Raw genomic sequence first — 14,753 nt, 5'->3', positions numbered from 1 at the left:
GTTTACTGTATCCCTTGGACCTTCACATTGACGATGAAACACAGAAACCGCATCGGAATTGAATATAAAAGGCACAATGCCGACTTAAGTACAAGAAGAGTGAATCTTCTAAGAGCTTGTGCTTTGAGCGTCTCCTGGGAGACCAGTATTAGACTCCGATGCAACAGTGCAGGTTTACTGTATCCCTTGGACATTCACATTGACGATGAAAGACAGAAATCGCATCGGAATTGAATATAAAACGCACAATGCCGACTTAAGTACAAGAAAAGTGAATCTTCTAAGAGTTTGTGCTTTGAGCGGCTCCTGGGAGACGAGTATTAGATTCCGATGCACCAGTGCACTTTTACTGTATCCCTTGGACCTTCACATTGACGATGAAACACAGAAATTGCATCGGAATTGAATATAAAAGGCACAATGCCGACATAAGTACAAGAAGAGTGAATCTTCTAAGAGTTTGTGCTTTGAGCGGCTCCTGGGAGACCATTATTAGATTCCGATGCACCAGTGCAGGTTTACTGTATCCCTTGGACCTTCACATTGACGATGAAACACAGAAATCGCATCGGAATTGAATATAAAATGCACAATGCCGACTTAAGTACAAGAAGAGTGAATCTTCTAAGAGTTTGTGCTTTGAGCGGCTCCTGGGAGACCAGTATTAGATTCCGATGCACCAGTGCAGGTTTACTGTATCCCTTGGACATTCACATTGACGATGAAACACCGAAATCGCATCGGAATTGAATATAAAAGGCACAATGCCGACTTAAGTACAAGAAGAGTGAATCTTCTAAGAGTTTGTGCTTTGAGCGGCTCCTGGGAGACCAGTATTGGATTCCAATGCACCAGTGGAGGTTTACTGTATCCCTTGGACCTTCACATTGACGATGAAACAAAGAAATCGCATCGCAATTGAATATAAAAGGCACAATGCCGACTTAAGTACAAGAAGAGTGAATCTCCTAAGAGTTTGTGCTTTGAGCGGCTCCTGGGTGACCAGTATTGGATTCCGATGCACCAGTGCAGGTTTACTGTATACCTTGGACCTTCACATTGACGATGAAACACAGAAATCGCATCGGAATTGAATATAAAAGGCACAATGCCTACTTAAGTACAAGAAGAGTGAATCTTCTAAGAGTTTGTGCTTTGAGCGGCTCCTGGGAGACCAGTATTAGATTCCGATGCACCAGTGCAGGTTTACTGTATCCCTTGGACTTCACATTGACGATGAAACACAGAAATCGCATCGGAATTGAATATAAAATGCACAATGAAGTCTTAAGTACAAGACGAGTGAATCTTCTAAAAGTTTGTGCTTTGAGCGGCTCCTGGGAGACCAGTATTAGATTCCGATGCACCAGTGCCGGTTTACTGTATCCCTTGGACCTTCACATTGACGATGAAACACAGAAACCGCATCGGAAATGAATATAAAAGGCACAATGCCGACTTAAGTACAAGAAGAGTGAATCTTCTAAGAGCTTGTGCTTTGAGCGTCTCCTGGGAGACCAGTATTAGACTCCGATGCAACAGTGCAGGTTTACTGTATCCCTTGGACATTCACATTGACGATGAAAGACAGAAATCGCATCGGAATTGAATATAAAACGCACAATGCCGACTTAAGTACAAGGAAAGTGAATCTTCTAAGAGTTTGTGCTTTGAGCGGCTCCTGGGAGACGAGTATTAGATTCCGATGCACCAGTGCACTTTTACTGTATCCCTTGGACCTTCACATTGACGATGAAACACAGAAATTGCATCGGAATTGAATATAAAAGGCACAATGCCGACATAAGTACAAGAAGAGTGAATCTTCTAAGAGTTTGTGCTTTGAGCGGCTCCTGGGAGACCAGTATTAGATTCCGATGCACCAGTGCAGGTTTACTGTATCCCTTGGACCTTCACATTGACGATGAAACACAGAAATCGCATCGGAATTGAATATAAAATGCACAATGCCGACTTAAGTACAAGAAGAGTGAATCTTCTAAGAGTTTGTGCTTTGAGCGGCTCCTGGGAGACCAGTATTAGGTTCCAATGCACCAGTGCAGGTTTACTGTATCCCTTGGACCTTCACATTGACGATGAAACAAAGAAATCGCATCGCAATTGAATATAAAACGCACAATGCCGACTTAAGTACAAGAAGAGTGAGTCTTCTAAGAGTTTGTGCTTTGAGCGGCTCCTGGGAGACAAGTATTAGATTCCGATGCACCAGTGCACCTTTACTGTATCCCTTGGACCTTCACATTGACGATGAAACACAGAAATTGCATCGGAATAGAATATAAAAGGCACAATGCCGACATAAGTACAAGAAGAGTGAATCTTCTAAGAGTTTGTGCTTTGAGCGGCTCCTGGGAGACCAGTATTAGATTCCGATGCACCAGTGCAGGTTTACTGTATCCCTTGGACCTTCACATTGACGATGAAACACAGAAATCGCATCGGAATTGAATATAAAATGCACAATGCCGACTTAAGTACAAGAAGAGTGAATCTTCTAAGAGTTTGTGCTTTGAGCGGCTCCTGGGAGACCAGTATTAGCTTCCAATGCACCAGTGGAGGTTTATTGTATCCCTTGGACCTTCACATTGACGATGAAACAAAGAAATCGCATCGGAATTGAATATAAAAGGCACAATGCCGACTTAAGTACAAGAAGAGTGAATCTTCTAAGAGTTTGTGCTTTGAGCGGCTCCTGGGTGACCAGTATTGGATTCCGATGCACCAGTGCCGGTTTACTGTATCCCTTGGACCTTCACATTGACGATGAAACACAGAAATCGCATCGGAATTGAATATAAAAGGCACAATGCCTACTTAAGTACAAGAAGAGTGAATCTTCTAAGAGTTTGTGCTTTGAGCGGCTCCTGGGAGACCAGTATTAGATTCCGATGCACCAGTGCAGGTTTACTGTATCCCTTGGACTTCACATTGACGATAAAACACAGAAATCGCATCGGAATTGAATATAAAAGGCACAATGAAGACTTAAGTACAAGACGAGTGAATCTTCTAAGAGTTTGTGCTTTGAGCGGCTCCTGGGAGACCAGTATTAGATTCCGATGCACCAGTGCCGGTTTACTGTATCCCTTGGACCTTCACATTGACGATGAAACACAGAAATCGCATCGGAATTGAATATAAAAGGCACAATGCCGACTTAAGTACAAGAAGAGTGAATCTTCTAAGAGTTTGTGCTTTGAGCGTCTCCTGGGAGACCAGTATTAGACTCCGATGCAACAGTGCAGGTTTACTGTATCCCTTGGACATTCACATTGACGATGAAAGACAGAAATCGCATCGGAATTGAATATAAAACGCACAATGCCGACTTAAGTACAAGAAAAGTGAATCTTCTAAGAGTTTGTGCTTTGAGCGGCTCCTGGGACACGAGTATTAGATTCCGATGCACCAGTGCACTTTTACTGTATCCCTTGGACCTTCACATTGACGCTGAAACACAGAAATTGCATCGGAATTGAATATAAAAGGCACAATGCCGACATAAGTACAAGAAGAGTGAATCTTCTAAGAGTTTGTGCTTTGAGCGGCTCCTGGGAGACCAGTATTAGATTCCGATGCACCAGTGCAGGTTTACTGTATCCCTTGGACCTTCACATTGACGATGAAACACCGAAATCGCATCGGAATTGAATATAAAGGGCACAATGCCGACTTAAGTACAAGAAGAGTGAATCTTCTAAGAGCTTGTGCTTTGAGCGGCTCCTGGGAGACCAGTATTAGATTCCAATGCACCAGTGGAGGTTTACTGTATCCCTTGGACCTTCACATTGACGATGAAACAAAGAAATCGCATCGGAATTGAATATAAAAGGCACAATGCCGACTTAAGTACAAGAAGAGTGAATCTTCTAAGAGTTTGTGCTTTGAGCGGCTCCTGGGTGACCAGTATTGGATTCCGATGCACCAGTGCACTCTTACTGTATCCCTTGGACCTTCACATTGACGATGAAACACAGAAATTGCATCGGAATTGAATATAAAAGGCACAATGCCGACATAAGTACAAGAAGAGTGAATCTTCTAAGAGTTTGTGCTTTGAGCGGCTCCTGGGAGACCAGTATTAGATTCCGATGCACCAGTGCAGGTTTACTGTATCCCTTGGACCTTCACATTGACGATGAAACACCGAAATCGCATCGGAATTGAATATAAAAGGCACAATGCCGACTTAAGTACAAGAAGAGTGAATCTTCTAAGAGTTTGTGCTTTGAGCGGCTCCTGGGAGACCAGTATTAGATTCCAATGCACCAGTGGAGGTTTACTGTATCCCTTGGACCTTCACATTGACGATGAAACAAAGAAATCGCATCGCAATTGAATTTAAAACGCACAATGCCGACTTAAGTACAAGAAGAGTGAATCTTCTAAGAGTTTGTGCTTTGAGCGGCTCCTGGGTGACCAGTATTGGATTCCGATGCACCAATGCAGGTTTACTGTATCCCTTGGACCTTCACATTGACGATGAAACACAGAAATCGCATCGGAATTGAATATAAAAGGCACAATGCCTACTTAAGTACAAGAAGAGTGAATCTTCTAAGAGTTTGTGCTTTGAGCGGCTCCTGGGAGACCAGTATTAGATTCCGATGCACCAGTGCAGGTTTACTGTATCCCTTGGACTTCACATTGACGATGAAACACAGAAATCGCATCGGAATTGAATATAAAAGGCACAATGAAGACTTAAGTACAAGACGAGTGAATCTTCTAAGAGTTTGTGCTTTGAGCGGCTCCTGGGAGACCAGTATTAGATTCCGATGCACCAGTGCCGGTTTACTGTATCCCTTGGACCTTCACATTGACGATGAAACACAGAAATCGCATCGGAATTGAATATAAAAGGCACAATGCCGACTTAAGTACAAGAAGAGTGAATCTTCTAAGAGTTTGTGCTTTGAGCGTCTCTTGGGAGACCAGTATTAGACTCCGATGCAACAGTGCAGGTTTACTGTATCCCTTGGACATTCACATTGACGATGAAAGACAGAAATCGCATCGGAATTGAATATAAAACGCACAATGCCGACTTAAGTACAAGAAAAGTGAATCTTCTAAGAGTTTGTGCTTTGAGCGGCTCCTGGGACACGAGTATTAGATTCCGATGCACCAGTGCACTTTTACTGTATCCCTTGGACCTTCACATTGACGATGAAACACAGAAATTGCATCGGAATTGAATATAAAAGGCACAATGCCGACATAAGTACAAGAAGAGTGAATCTTCTAAGAGTTTGTGCTTTGAGCGGCTCCTGGGAGACCAGTATTAGATTCCGATGCACCAGTGCAGGTTTACTGTATCCCTTGGACCTTCACATTGACGATGAAACACCGAAATCGCATCGGAATTGAATATAAAAGGCAGAATGCCGACTTAAGTACAAGAAGAGTGAATCTTCTAAGAGTTTGTGCTTTGAGCGGCTCCTGGGAGACCAGTATTAGATTCCAATGCACCAGTGGAGGTTTACTGTATCCCTTGGACCTTCACATTGACGATGAAACAAAGAAATCGCATCGCAATTGAATTTAAAACGCACAATGCCGACTTAAGTACAAGAAGAGTGAATCTTCTAAGAGTTTGTGCTTTGAGCGGCTCCTGGGTGACCAGTATTGGATTCCGATGCACCAGTGCAGGTTTACTGTATCCCTTGGACCTTCACATTGACGATGAAACACAGAAATCGCATCGGAATTGAATATAAAAGGCACAATGCCTACTTAAGTACAAGAAGAGTGAATCTTCTAAGAGTTTGTGCTTTGAGCGGCTCCTGGGAGACCAGTATTAGATTCCGATGCACCAGTGCAGGTTTACTGTATCCCTTGGACTTCACATTGACGATGAAACACAGAAATCGCATCGGAATTGAATATAAAATGCACAATGAAGACTTAAGTACAAGACGAGTGAATCTTCTAAAAGTTTGTGCTTTGAGCGGCTCCTGGGAGACCAGTATTAGATTCCGAAGCACCAGTGCCGGTTTACTGTATCCCTTGGACCTTCACATTGACGATGAAACACAGAAATCGCATCGGAATTGAATATAAAAGGCACAATGCCGACTTAAGTACAAGAAGAGTGAATCTTCTAAGAGCTTGTGCTTTGAGCGTCTCCTGGGAGACCAGTATTAGACTCCGATGCAACAGTGTAGGTTTACTGTATCCCTTGGACATTCACATTGACGATGAAAGACAGAAATCGCATCGGAATTGAATATAAAACGCACAATGCCGACTTAAGTACAAGAAAAGTGAATCTTCTAACAGTATGTGCTTTGAGCGGCTCCTGGGAGACGAGTATTAGATTCCGATGCACCAGTGCACTTTTACTGTATCCCTTGGACCTTCACATTGACGATGAAACACAGAAATTGCATCGGAATTGAATATAAAAGGCAGAATGCCGACATAAGTACAAGAAGAGTGAATCTTCTAAGAGTTTGTGCTTTGAGCGGCTCCTGGGAGACCAGTATTAGATTCCGATGCACCAGTGCAGGTTTACTGTATCCCTTGGACCTTCACATTGACGATGAAACACAGAAATCGCATCGGAATTGAATATAAAAGGCACAATGCCGACTTAAGTACAAGAAGAGTGAATCTTCTAAGAGTTTGTGCTTTGAGCGGCTCCTGGGAGACCAGTATTAGGTTCCAATGCACCAGTGCAGGTTTACTGTATCCCTTGGACCTTCACATTGACGATGAAACAAAGAAATCGCATCGCAATTGAATATAAAAGGCACAATGCCGACTTAAGTACAAGAAGAGTGAGTCTTCTAACAGTTTGTGCTTTGAGCGGCTCCTGGGAGACCAGTATTAGATTCCGATGCACCAGTGCCGGTTTACTGTATCCCTTGGACCTTCACATTGACGATGAAACACAGAAATTGCATCGGAATTGAATATAAAAGGCACAATGCCGACATAAGTACAAGAAGAGTGAATCTTCTAAGAGTTTGTGCTTTGAGCGGCTCCTGGGAAACCAGTATTAGATTCCGATGCACCAGTGCAGGTTTACTGTATCCCTTGGACCTTCACATTGACGATGAAACACAGAAATCGCATCGGAATTGAATATAAAATGCACAATGCCGACTTAAGTACAAGAAGAGTGAATCTTCTAAGAGTTTGTGCTTTGAGCGGCTCCTGGGAGACCAGTATTAGATTCCGATGCACCAGTGCAGGTTTACTGTATCCCTTGGACTTCACATTGACGATGAAACACAGAAATCGCATCGGAATTGAATATAAAAGGCACAATGAAGACTTAAGTACAAGACGAGTGAATCTTCTAAGAGTTTGTGCTTTGAGCGGCTCCTGGGAGACCAGTATTAGATTCCGATGCACCAGTGCCGGTTTACTGTATCCCTTGTACCTTCACATTGACGATGAAACACAGAAATCGCATCGGAATTGAATATAAAAGGCACAATGCCGACTTAAGTACAAGAAGAGTGAATCTTCTAAGAGTTTGTGCTTTGAGCGTCTCTTGGGAGACCAGTATTAGACTCCGATGCAACAGTGCAGGTTTACTGTATCCCTTGGACATTCACATTGACGATGAAAGACAGAAATCGCATCGGAATTGAATATAAAACGCACAATGCCGACTTAAGTACAAGAAAAGTGAATCTTCTAAGAGTTTGTGCTTTGAGCGGCTCCTGGGACACGAGTATTAGATTCCGATGCACCAGTGCACTTTTACTGTATCCCTTGGACCTTCACATTGACGATGAAACACAGAAATTGCATCGGAATTGAATATAAAAGGCACAATGCCGACATAAGTACAAGAAGAGTGAATCTTCTAAGAGTTTGTGCTTTGAGCGGCTCCTGGGAGACCAGTATTAGATTCCGATGCACCAGTGCAGGTTTACTGTATCCCTTGGACCTTCACATTGACGATGAAACACCGAAATCGCATCGGAATTGAATATAAAAGGCAGAATGCCGACTTAAGTACAAGAAGAGTGAATCTTCTAAGAGTTTGTGCTTTGAGCGGCTCCTGGGAGACCAGTATTAGATTCCAATGCACCAGTGGAGGTTTACTGTATCCCTTGGACCTTCACATTGACGATGAAACAAAGAAATCGCATCGCAATTGAATTTAAAACGCACAATGCCGACTTAAGTACAAGAAGAGTGAATCTTCTAAGAGTTTGTGCTTTGAGCGGCTCCTGGGTGACCAGTATTGGATTCCGATGCACCAGTGCAGGTTTACTGTATCCCTTGGACCTTCACATTGACGATGAAACACAGAAATCGCATCGGAATTGAATATAAAAGGCACAATGCCTACTTAAGTACAAGAAGAGTGAATCTTCTAAGAGTTTGTGCTTTGAGCGGCTCCTGGGAGACCAGTATTAGATTCCGATGCACCAGTGCAGGTTTACTGTATCCCTTGGACTTCACATTGACGATGAAACACAGAAATCGCATCGGAATTGAATATAAAATGCACAATGAAGACTTAAGTACAAGACGAGTGAATCTTCTAAAAGTTTGTGCTTTGAGCGGCTCCTGGGAGACCAGTATTAGATTCCGAAGCACCAGTGCCGGTTTACTGTATCCCTTGGACCTTCACATTGACGATGAAACACAGAAATCGCATCGGAATTGAATATAAAAGGCACAATGCCGACTTAAGTACAAGAAGAGTGAATCTTCTAAGAGCTTGTGCTTTGAGCGTCTCCTGGGAGACCAGTATTAGACTCCGATGCAACAGTGTAGGTTTACTGTATCGCTTGGACATTCACATTGACGATGAAAGACAGAAATCGCATCGGAAGTGAATATAAAACGCACAATGCCGACTTAAGTACAAGAAAAGTGAATCTTCTAACAGTATGTGCTTTGAGCGGCTCCTGGGAGACGAGTATTAGATTCCGATGCACCAGTGCACTTTTACTGTATCCCTTGGACCTTCACATTGACGATGAAACACAGAAATTGCATCGGAATTGAATATAAAAGGCAGAATGCCGACATAAGTACAAGAAGAGTGAATCTTCTAAGAGTTTGTGCTTTGAGCGGCTCCTGGGAGACCAGTATTAGATTCCGATGCACCAGTGCAGGTTTACTGTATCCCTTGGACCTTCACATTGACGATGAAACACAGAAATCGCATCGGAATTGAATATAAAAGGCACAATGCCGACTTAAGTACAAGAAGAGTGAATCTTCTAAGAGTTTGTGCTTTGAGCGGCTCCTGGGAGACCAGTATTAGGTTCCAATGCACCAGTGCAGGTTTACTGTATCCCTTGGACCTTCACATTGACGATGAAACAAAGAAATCGCATCGCAATTGAATATAAAAGGCACAATGCCGACTTAAGTACAAGAAGAGTGAGTCTTCTAACAGTTTGTGCTTTGAGCGGCTCCTGGGAGACCAGTATTAGATTCCGATGCACCAGTGCCGGTTTACTGTATCCCTTGGACCTTCACATTGACGATGAAACACAGAAATTGCATCGGAATTGAATATAAAAGGCACAATGCCGACATAAGTACAAGAAGAGTGAATCTTCTAAGAGTTTGTGCTTTGAGCGGCTCCTGGGAAACCAGTATTAGATTCCGATGCACCAGTGCAGGTTTACTGTATCCCTTGGACCTTCACATTGACGATGAAACACAGAAATCGCATCGGAATTGAATATAAAATGCACAATGCCGACTTAAGTACAAGAAGAGTGAATGTTCTAAGAGTTTGTGCTTTGAGCGGCTCCTGGGAGACCAGTATTAGATTCCAATGCACCAGTGGAGGTTTACTGTATCCCTTGGACCTTCACATTGACGATGAAACAAAGAAATCGCATCGCAATTGAATATAAAAGGCACAATGCCGACTTAAGTACAAGAAGAGTGAATCTTCTAAGAGTTTGTGCTTTGAGCGGCTCCTGGGTGACCAGTATTGGATTCCGATGCACCAGTGCAGGTTTACTGTATCCCTTGGACCTTCACATTGACGATGAAACACAGAAATCGCATCGGAATTGAATATAAAAGGCACAATGCCTACTTAAGTACAAGAAGAGTGAATCTTCTAAGAGTTTGTGCTTTGAGCGGCTCCTGGGAGACCAGTATTAGATTCCGATGCACCAGTGCAGGTTTACTGTATCCCTTGGACTTCACATTGACGATGAAACACAGAAATCGCATCGGAATTGAATATAAAAGGCACAATGAAGACTTAAGTACAAGACGAGTGAATCTTCTAAGAGTTTGTGCTTTGAGCGGCTCCTGGGAGACCAGTATTAGATTCCGATGCACCAGTGCCGGTTTACTGTATCCCTTGGACCTTCACATTGACGATGAAACACAGAAATCGCATCGGAATTGAATATAAAAGGCACAATGCCGACTTAAGTACAAGAAGAGTGAATCTTCTAAGAGTTTGTGCTTTGAGCGTCTCCTGGGAGACCAGTATTAGACTCCGATGCAACAGTGCAGGTTTACTGTATCCCTTGGACATTCACATTGACGATGAAAGACAGAAATCGCATCGGAATTGAATATAAAACGCACAATGCCGACTTAAGTACAAGAAAAGTGAATCTTCTAAGAGTTTGCGCTTTGAGCGGCTCCTGGGAGACGAGTATTAGATTCCGATGCACCAGTGCACTTTTACTGTATCCCTTGGACCTTCACATTGACGATGAAACACAGAAATTGCATCGGAATAGAATATAAAAGGCACAATGCCGACATAAGTACAAGAAGAGTGAATCTTCTAAGAGTTTGTGCTTTGAGCGGCTCCTGGGAGACCAGTATTAGATTCCGATGCACCAGTGCAGGTTTAGTGTATCCCTTGGACCTTCACATTGACGATGAAACACAGAAATCGCATCGGAATTGAATATAAAAGGCACAATGCCGACTTAAGTACAAGAAGAGTGAATCTTCTAAGAGTTTGTGCTTTGAGCGGCTCCTGGGAGACCAGTATTAGGTTCCAATGCACCACTGTATCCCTTGGACCTTCACATTGACGATGAAACAAAGAAATCGAATCGCAATTGAATATAAAAGGCACAATGCCGACTTAAGTACAAGAAGAGTGAGTCTTCTAACAGTTTGTGCTTTGAGCGGCTCCTGAGAAACCAGTATTAGATTCCGATGCACCAGTGCAGGTTTACTGTATCCCTTGGTCCTTCATATTGACGATGAAACACAGAAATCGCATCGGAATTGAATATAAAAGGCACTATGCCGACTTAAGTACAAAAAGAGTGAATCTTCTAAGAGTTTGTGCTTTGAGCGGCTCCTGGGAGACCAGTATTGGATTCCGATTCACCAGTGCAGGTTTACTGTATCCCTTGGACCTTCACATTGACGATGAAACACAGAAATCGCATCGGAATTGAATATAAAAGGCACAATGCCTACTTAAGTACAAGAAGAGTGAATCTTCTAAGAGTTTGTGGTTTGAGCGGCTCCTGGGAGACAAGTATTAGATTCCGATGCCACAGTGCAGGTTTACTGTATCTCTTGAACCTTCACATTGACGATGAAACAGATAAATCGCATCGGAATTGAATATAAAAGACACAATGCCGACTCAAGTATAAGGAGAGTGATTCTTCTATGAGTTTGTGCTTTGAGCGGCTCCTGGGAGACAAGTATTAGATTCCGATGCACCAGGGCAGGTTTACTGTATCCCTTGGACCTTCACATTGACGATGAAACACAGAAATCGCATCGGAATTGTATATAAAAGACACAATGCCGACTTAAGTACAAGAAGAGTGAATCTTCTAAAAGTTTGTGGTTTGAGCGGCTCCTGGGAGACCAGTATTAGATTCCGATGCACCAGTGCAAGTTTACTGTATCCATTGGACCTTCACATTGACGATGAAACGCAGAAATCGCATCGGAATTGAATATAAAAGGCACAATGCCGACTTAAGTACAAGAAGACTGAATCTTCTAAGAATTTGTGCTTCGAGCGGCTCCTGGGAGACCAGTATTAGATTCCGATGCACCAGTGCACTTTTACTGTATCCCTTGGACCTTCACATTGACGATGAAACACAGAAATCGCATCGGAATTGAATATATAAGGCACAATGCCGACTAAAGTACAAGAAGAGTGAATCTTGTATGTGTTTGTGCTTTGAGCGGCTCCTGGGAGACCAGTATTAGATTCCAATGCACCAGTGGAGATTTACTGTATCCCTTGGAAATTCACATTGACGATGAAACAAAGAAATCGCATCGCAATTTAATATAAAAGGCACAGTGCCGACTTAAGTACAAGAAGAGTGAGTCTTCTAACAGTATGTGCTTTGAGCGGCTCCTGAGAGACCAGTATTAGATTCCGATGCACCAGTGCAGGTTTACTGTATCCCTTGAACCTTCACATTGACGATGAAAATTAGAAATCGCATCGGAATTGAATATAAAAAGCACAAAGAAGACTTAAGTACAAGAAGAGTGAATCTTCTAAGAGTTTGTGCTTTGAGCGGCTCCTGGGAGACCAGTATTAGATTCCGATGCACCAGTGCCGGTTTACTGTATCCCTTGGACCTTCACATTGACGATGAAACACAGAAATCGTATCGGAATTGAATATAAAAGGCACAATGCCGACTTAAGTACAAGAAGACTGAATCTTCTAAGAGTTTGTGCTTTGAGCTGCTCCTGGGAGACCAGTATTAGATTCCGATGCACCAGTGCACTTTTACTGTATCCCTTGGACCTTCACAATGACGATGAAACACAGAAATCGCATCGGAATTGTATATAAAAGACACAATGCCGACTAAAGTACAAGAAGAGTGAATCTTCTAAGAGTTTGTGGTTTGAGCGGCTCCTGGGAGACCAGTATTAGATTCCGATGCACCAGTGCAGGTTTACTGTATCCCTTGGACCTTCACATTGACGATGAAACACAGAAATCGCATCGGAATTGAATATAAAAGGCACAATGCCGACTTAAGTACATGAAGACTGAATCTTCTAAGAGTTTGTGCTTTGAGCGGCTCCTGGGAGACCAGTATTAGATTCCGATGCCCCAGTGCACTTTTACTGTATCCCTTGGACCTTCACATTGACGATGAAACACAGAAATCGCATCGGAATTGAATATAAAACGCACAATGCCGACTTAAGTACAAGAAAAGTGAATCTTCTAAGAGTTTGTGCTTTGAGCGGCTCCTGGGAGACGAGAATTAGATTCCGATGCACCAGTGCACTTTTACTGTATCCCTTGGACCTTCACATTGACGATGAAACACAGAAATCGCATCGGAATTGAATATAAAAGGCACAATGCCGACTAAAGTAAGAGAAGAGTGAATCTTGTAAGTGTTTGTGCTTTGAGCGGCTCCTGGGAGACCAGTATTAGATTCCAATGCACCAGTGGAGATTTACTGTACCCCTTGGACCTTCACATTGACGATGAAACAAAGAAATCGCATCGCAATTCAATATAAAAGGCACAATGCCGACTTAAGTACAAGAAGAGTGAGTCTTCTAACAGTATGTGCTTTGAGCGGCTCCTGAGAGACCAGTATTAGATTCCGATGCACCAGTGCAGGTTTACTGTATCCCTTGAACCTTCACATTGACGATGAAACTTAGAAATCGCATCGGAATTGAATATAAAAGGCACAAAGCCGACTTAAGTACAAGAAGAGTGAATCTTCTAAGAGTTTGTGCTTTGAGCGGCTCCTGGGAGACCAGTATTAGATTCCGATGCACCAGTGCCGGTTTACTGTATCCCTTGGACCTTCACATTGACGATGAAACACAGAAATCGCATCGGAATTGAATATAAAAGGCACAATGCCGACTTAAGTACAAGAAGAGTGAATCTTCTAAGAGTTTGTGCTTTGAGCGGCTCCTGGGAGACCAGTATTAGATTCCGATGCACCAGTGCACTTTTACTGTATCCCTTGGACCTTCACATTGACGATGAAACACAGAAATCGCATCGGAATTGAATATAAAACGCACAATGCCGACTTAAGTACAAGAAAAGTGAATCTTCTAAGAGTTTGTGCTTTGAGCGGCTCCTGGGAGACGAGAATTAGATTCCGATGCACCAGTGCACTTTTACTGTATCCCTTGGACCTTCACATTGACGATGAAACACAGAAATCGCATCGGAATTGAATATAAAAGGTTCAATGCCGACTAAAGTACAAGAAGAGTGAATCTTGTAAGTGTTTGTGCTTTGAGCGGCTCCTGGGAGACCAGTATTAGATTCCAATGCACCAGTGGAGATTTACTGTATCCCTTGGACCTTCACATTGACGATGAAACAAAGAAATCACATCGCAATTGAATATAAAAGGCACAGTGCCGACTTAAGTACAAGAAGAGTGAGACTTCTAAGAGTTTGTGCTTTGAGCGGCTCCTGGGAGACCAGTATTAGATTCCGATGCACCAGTGCCGGTTTACTGTATCCCTTGGACCTTCACATTGACGATGAAACACAGAAATCGCATCGGAATTGAATATAAAAGGCACAATGCCGACTTAAGTACAAGAAGAGTGAATCTTCTAAGAGTTTGTGCTTTGAGCGGCTCCTGGGAGACCAGTATTAGATTCCGATGCACCAGTGCACTTTTACTGTATCCCTTGGACCTTCACATTGACGATGAAACACAGAAAAATCATCGGAATTGTATATAAAAGGCACAATGCCAACTTAAGTACAAGAATAGTGAATCTTCTAAGAGTTTGTGCTTTGAGCGGCTCCTGGGAGACCAGTATTG

This window comes from Schistocerca nitens, unplaced genomic scaffold, assembly GCF_023898315.1.
Source record: "Schistocerca nitens isolate TAMUIC-IGC-003100 unplaced genomic scaffold, iqSchNite1.1 HiC_scaffold_528, whole genome shotgun sequence".
Classification (NCBI taxonomy): domain Eukaryota; kingdom Metazoa; phylum Arthropoda; class Insecta; order Orthoptera; family Acrididae; genus Schistocerca; species Schistocerca nitens.
Note: the sequence above shows the minus strand (reverse complement) of the source record.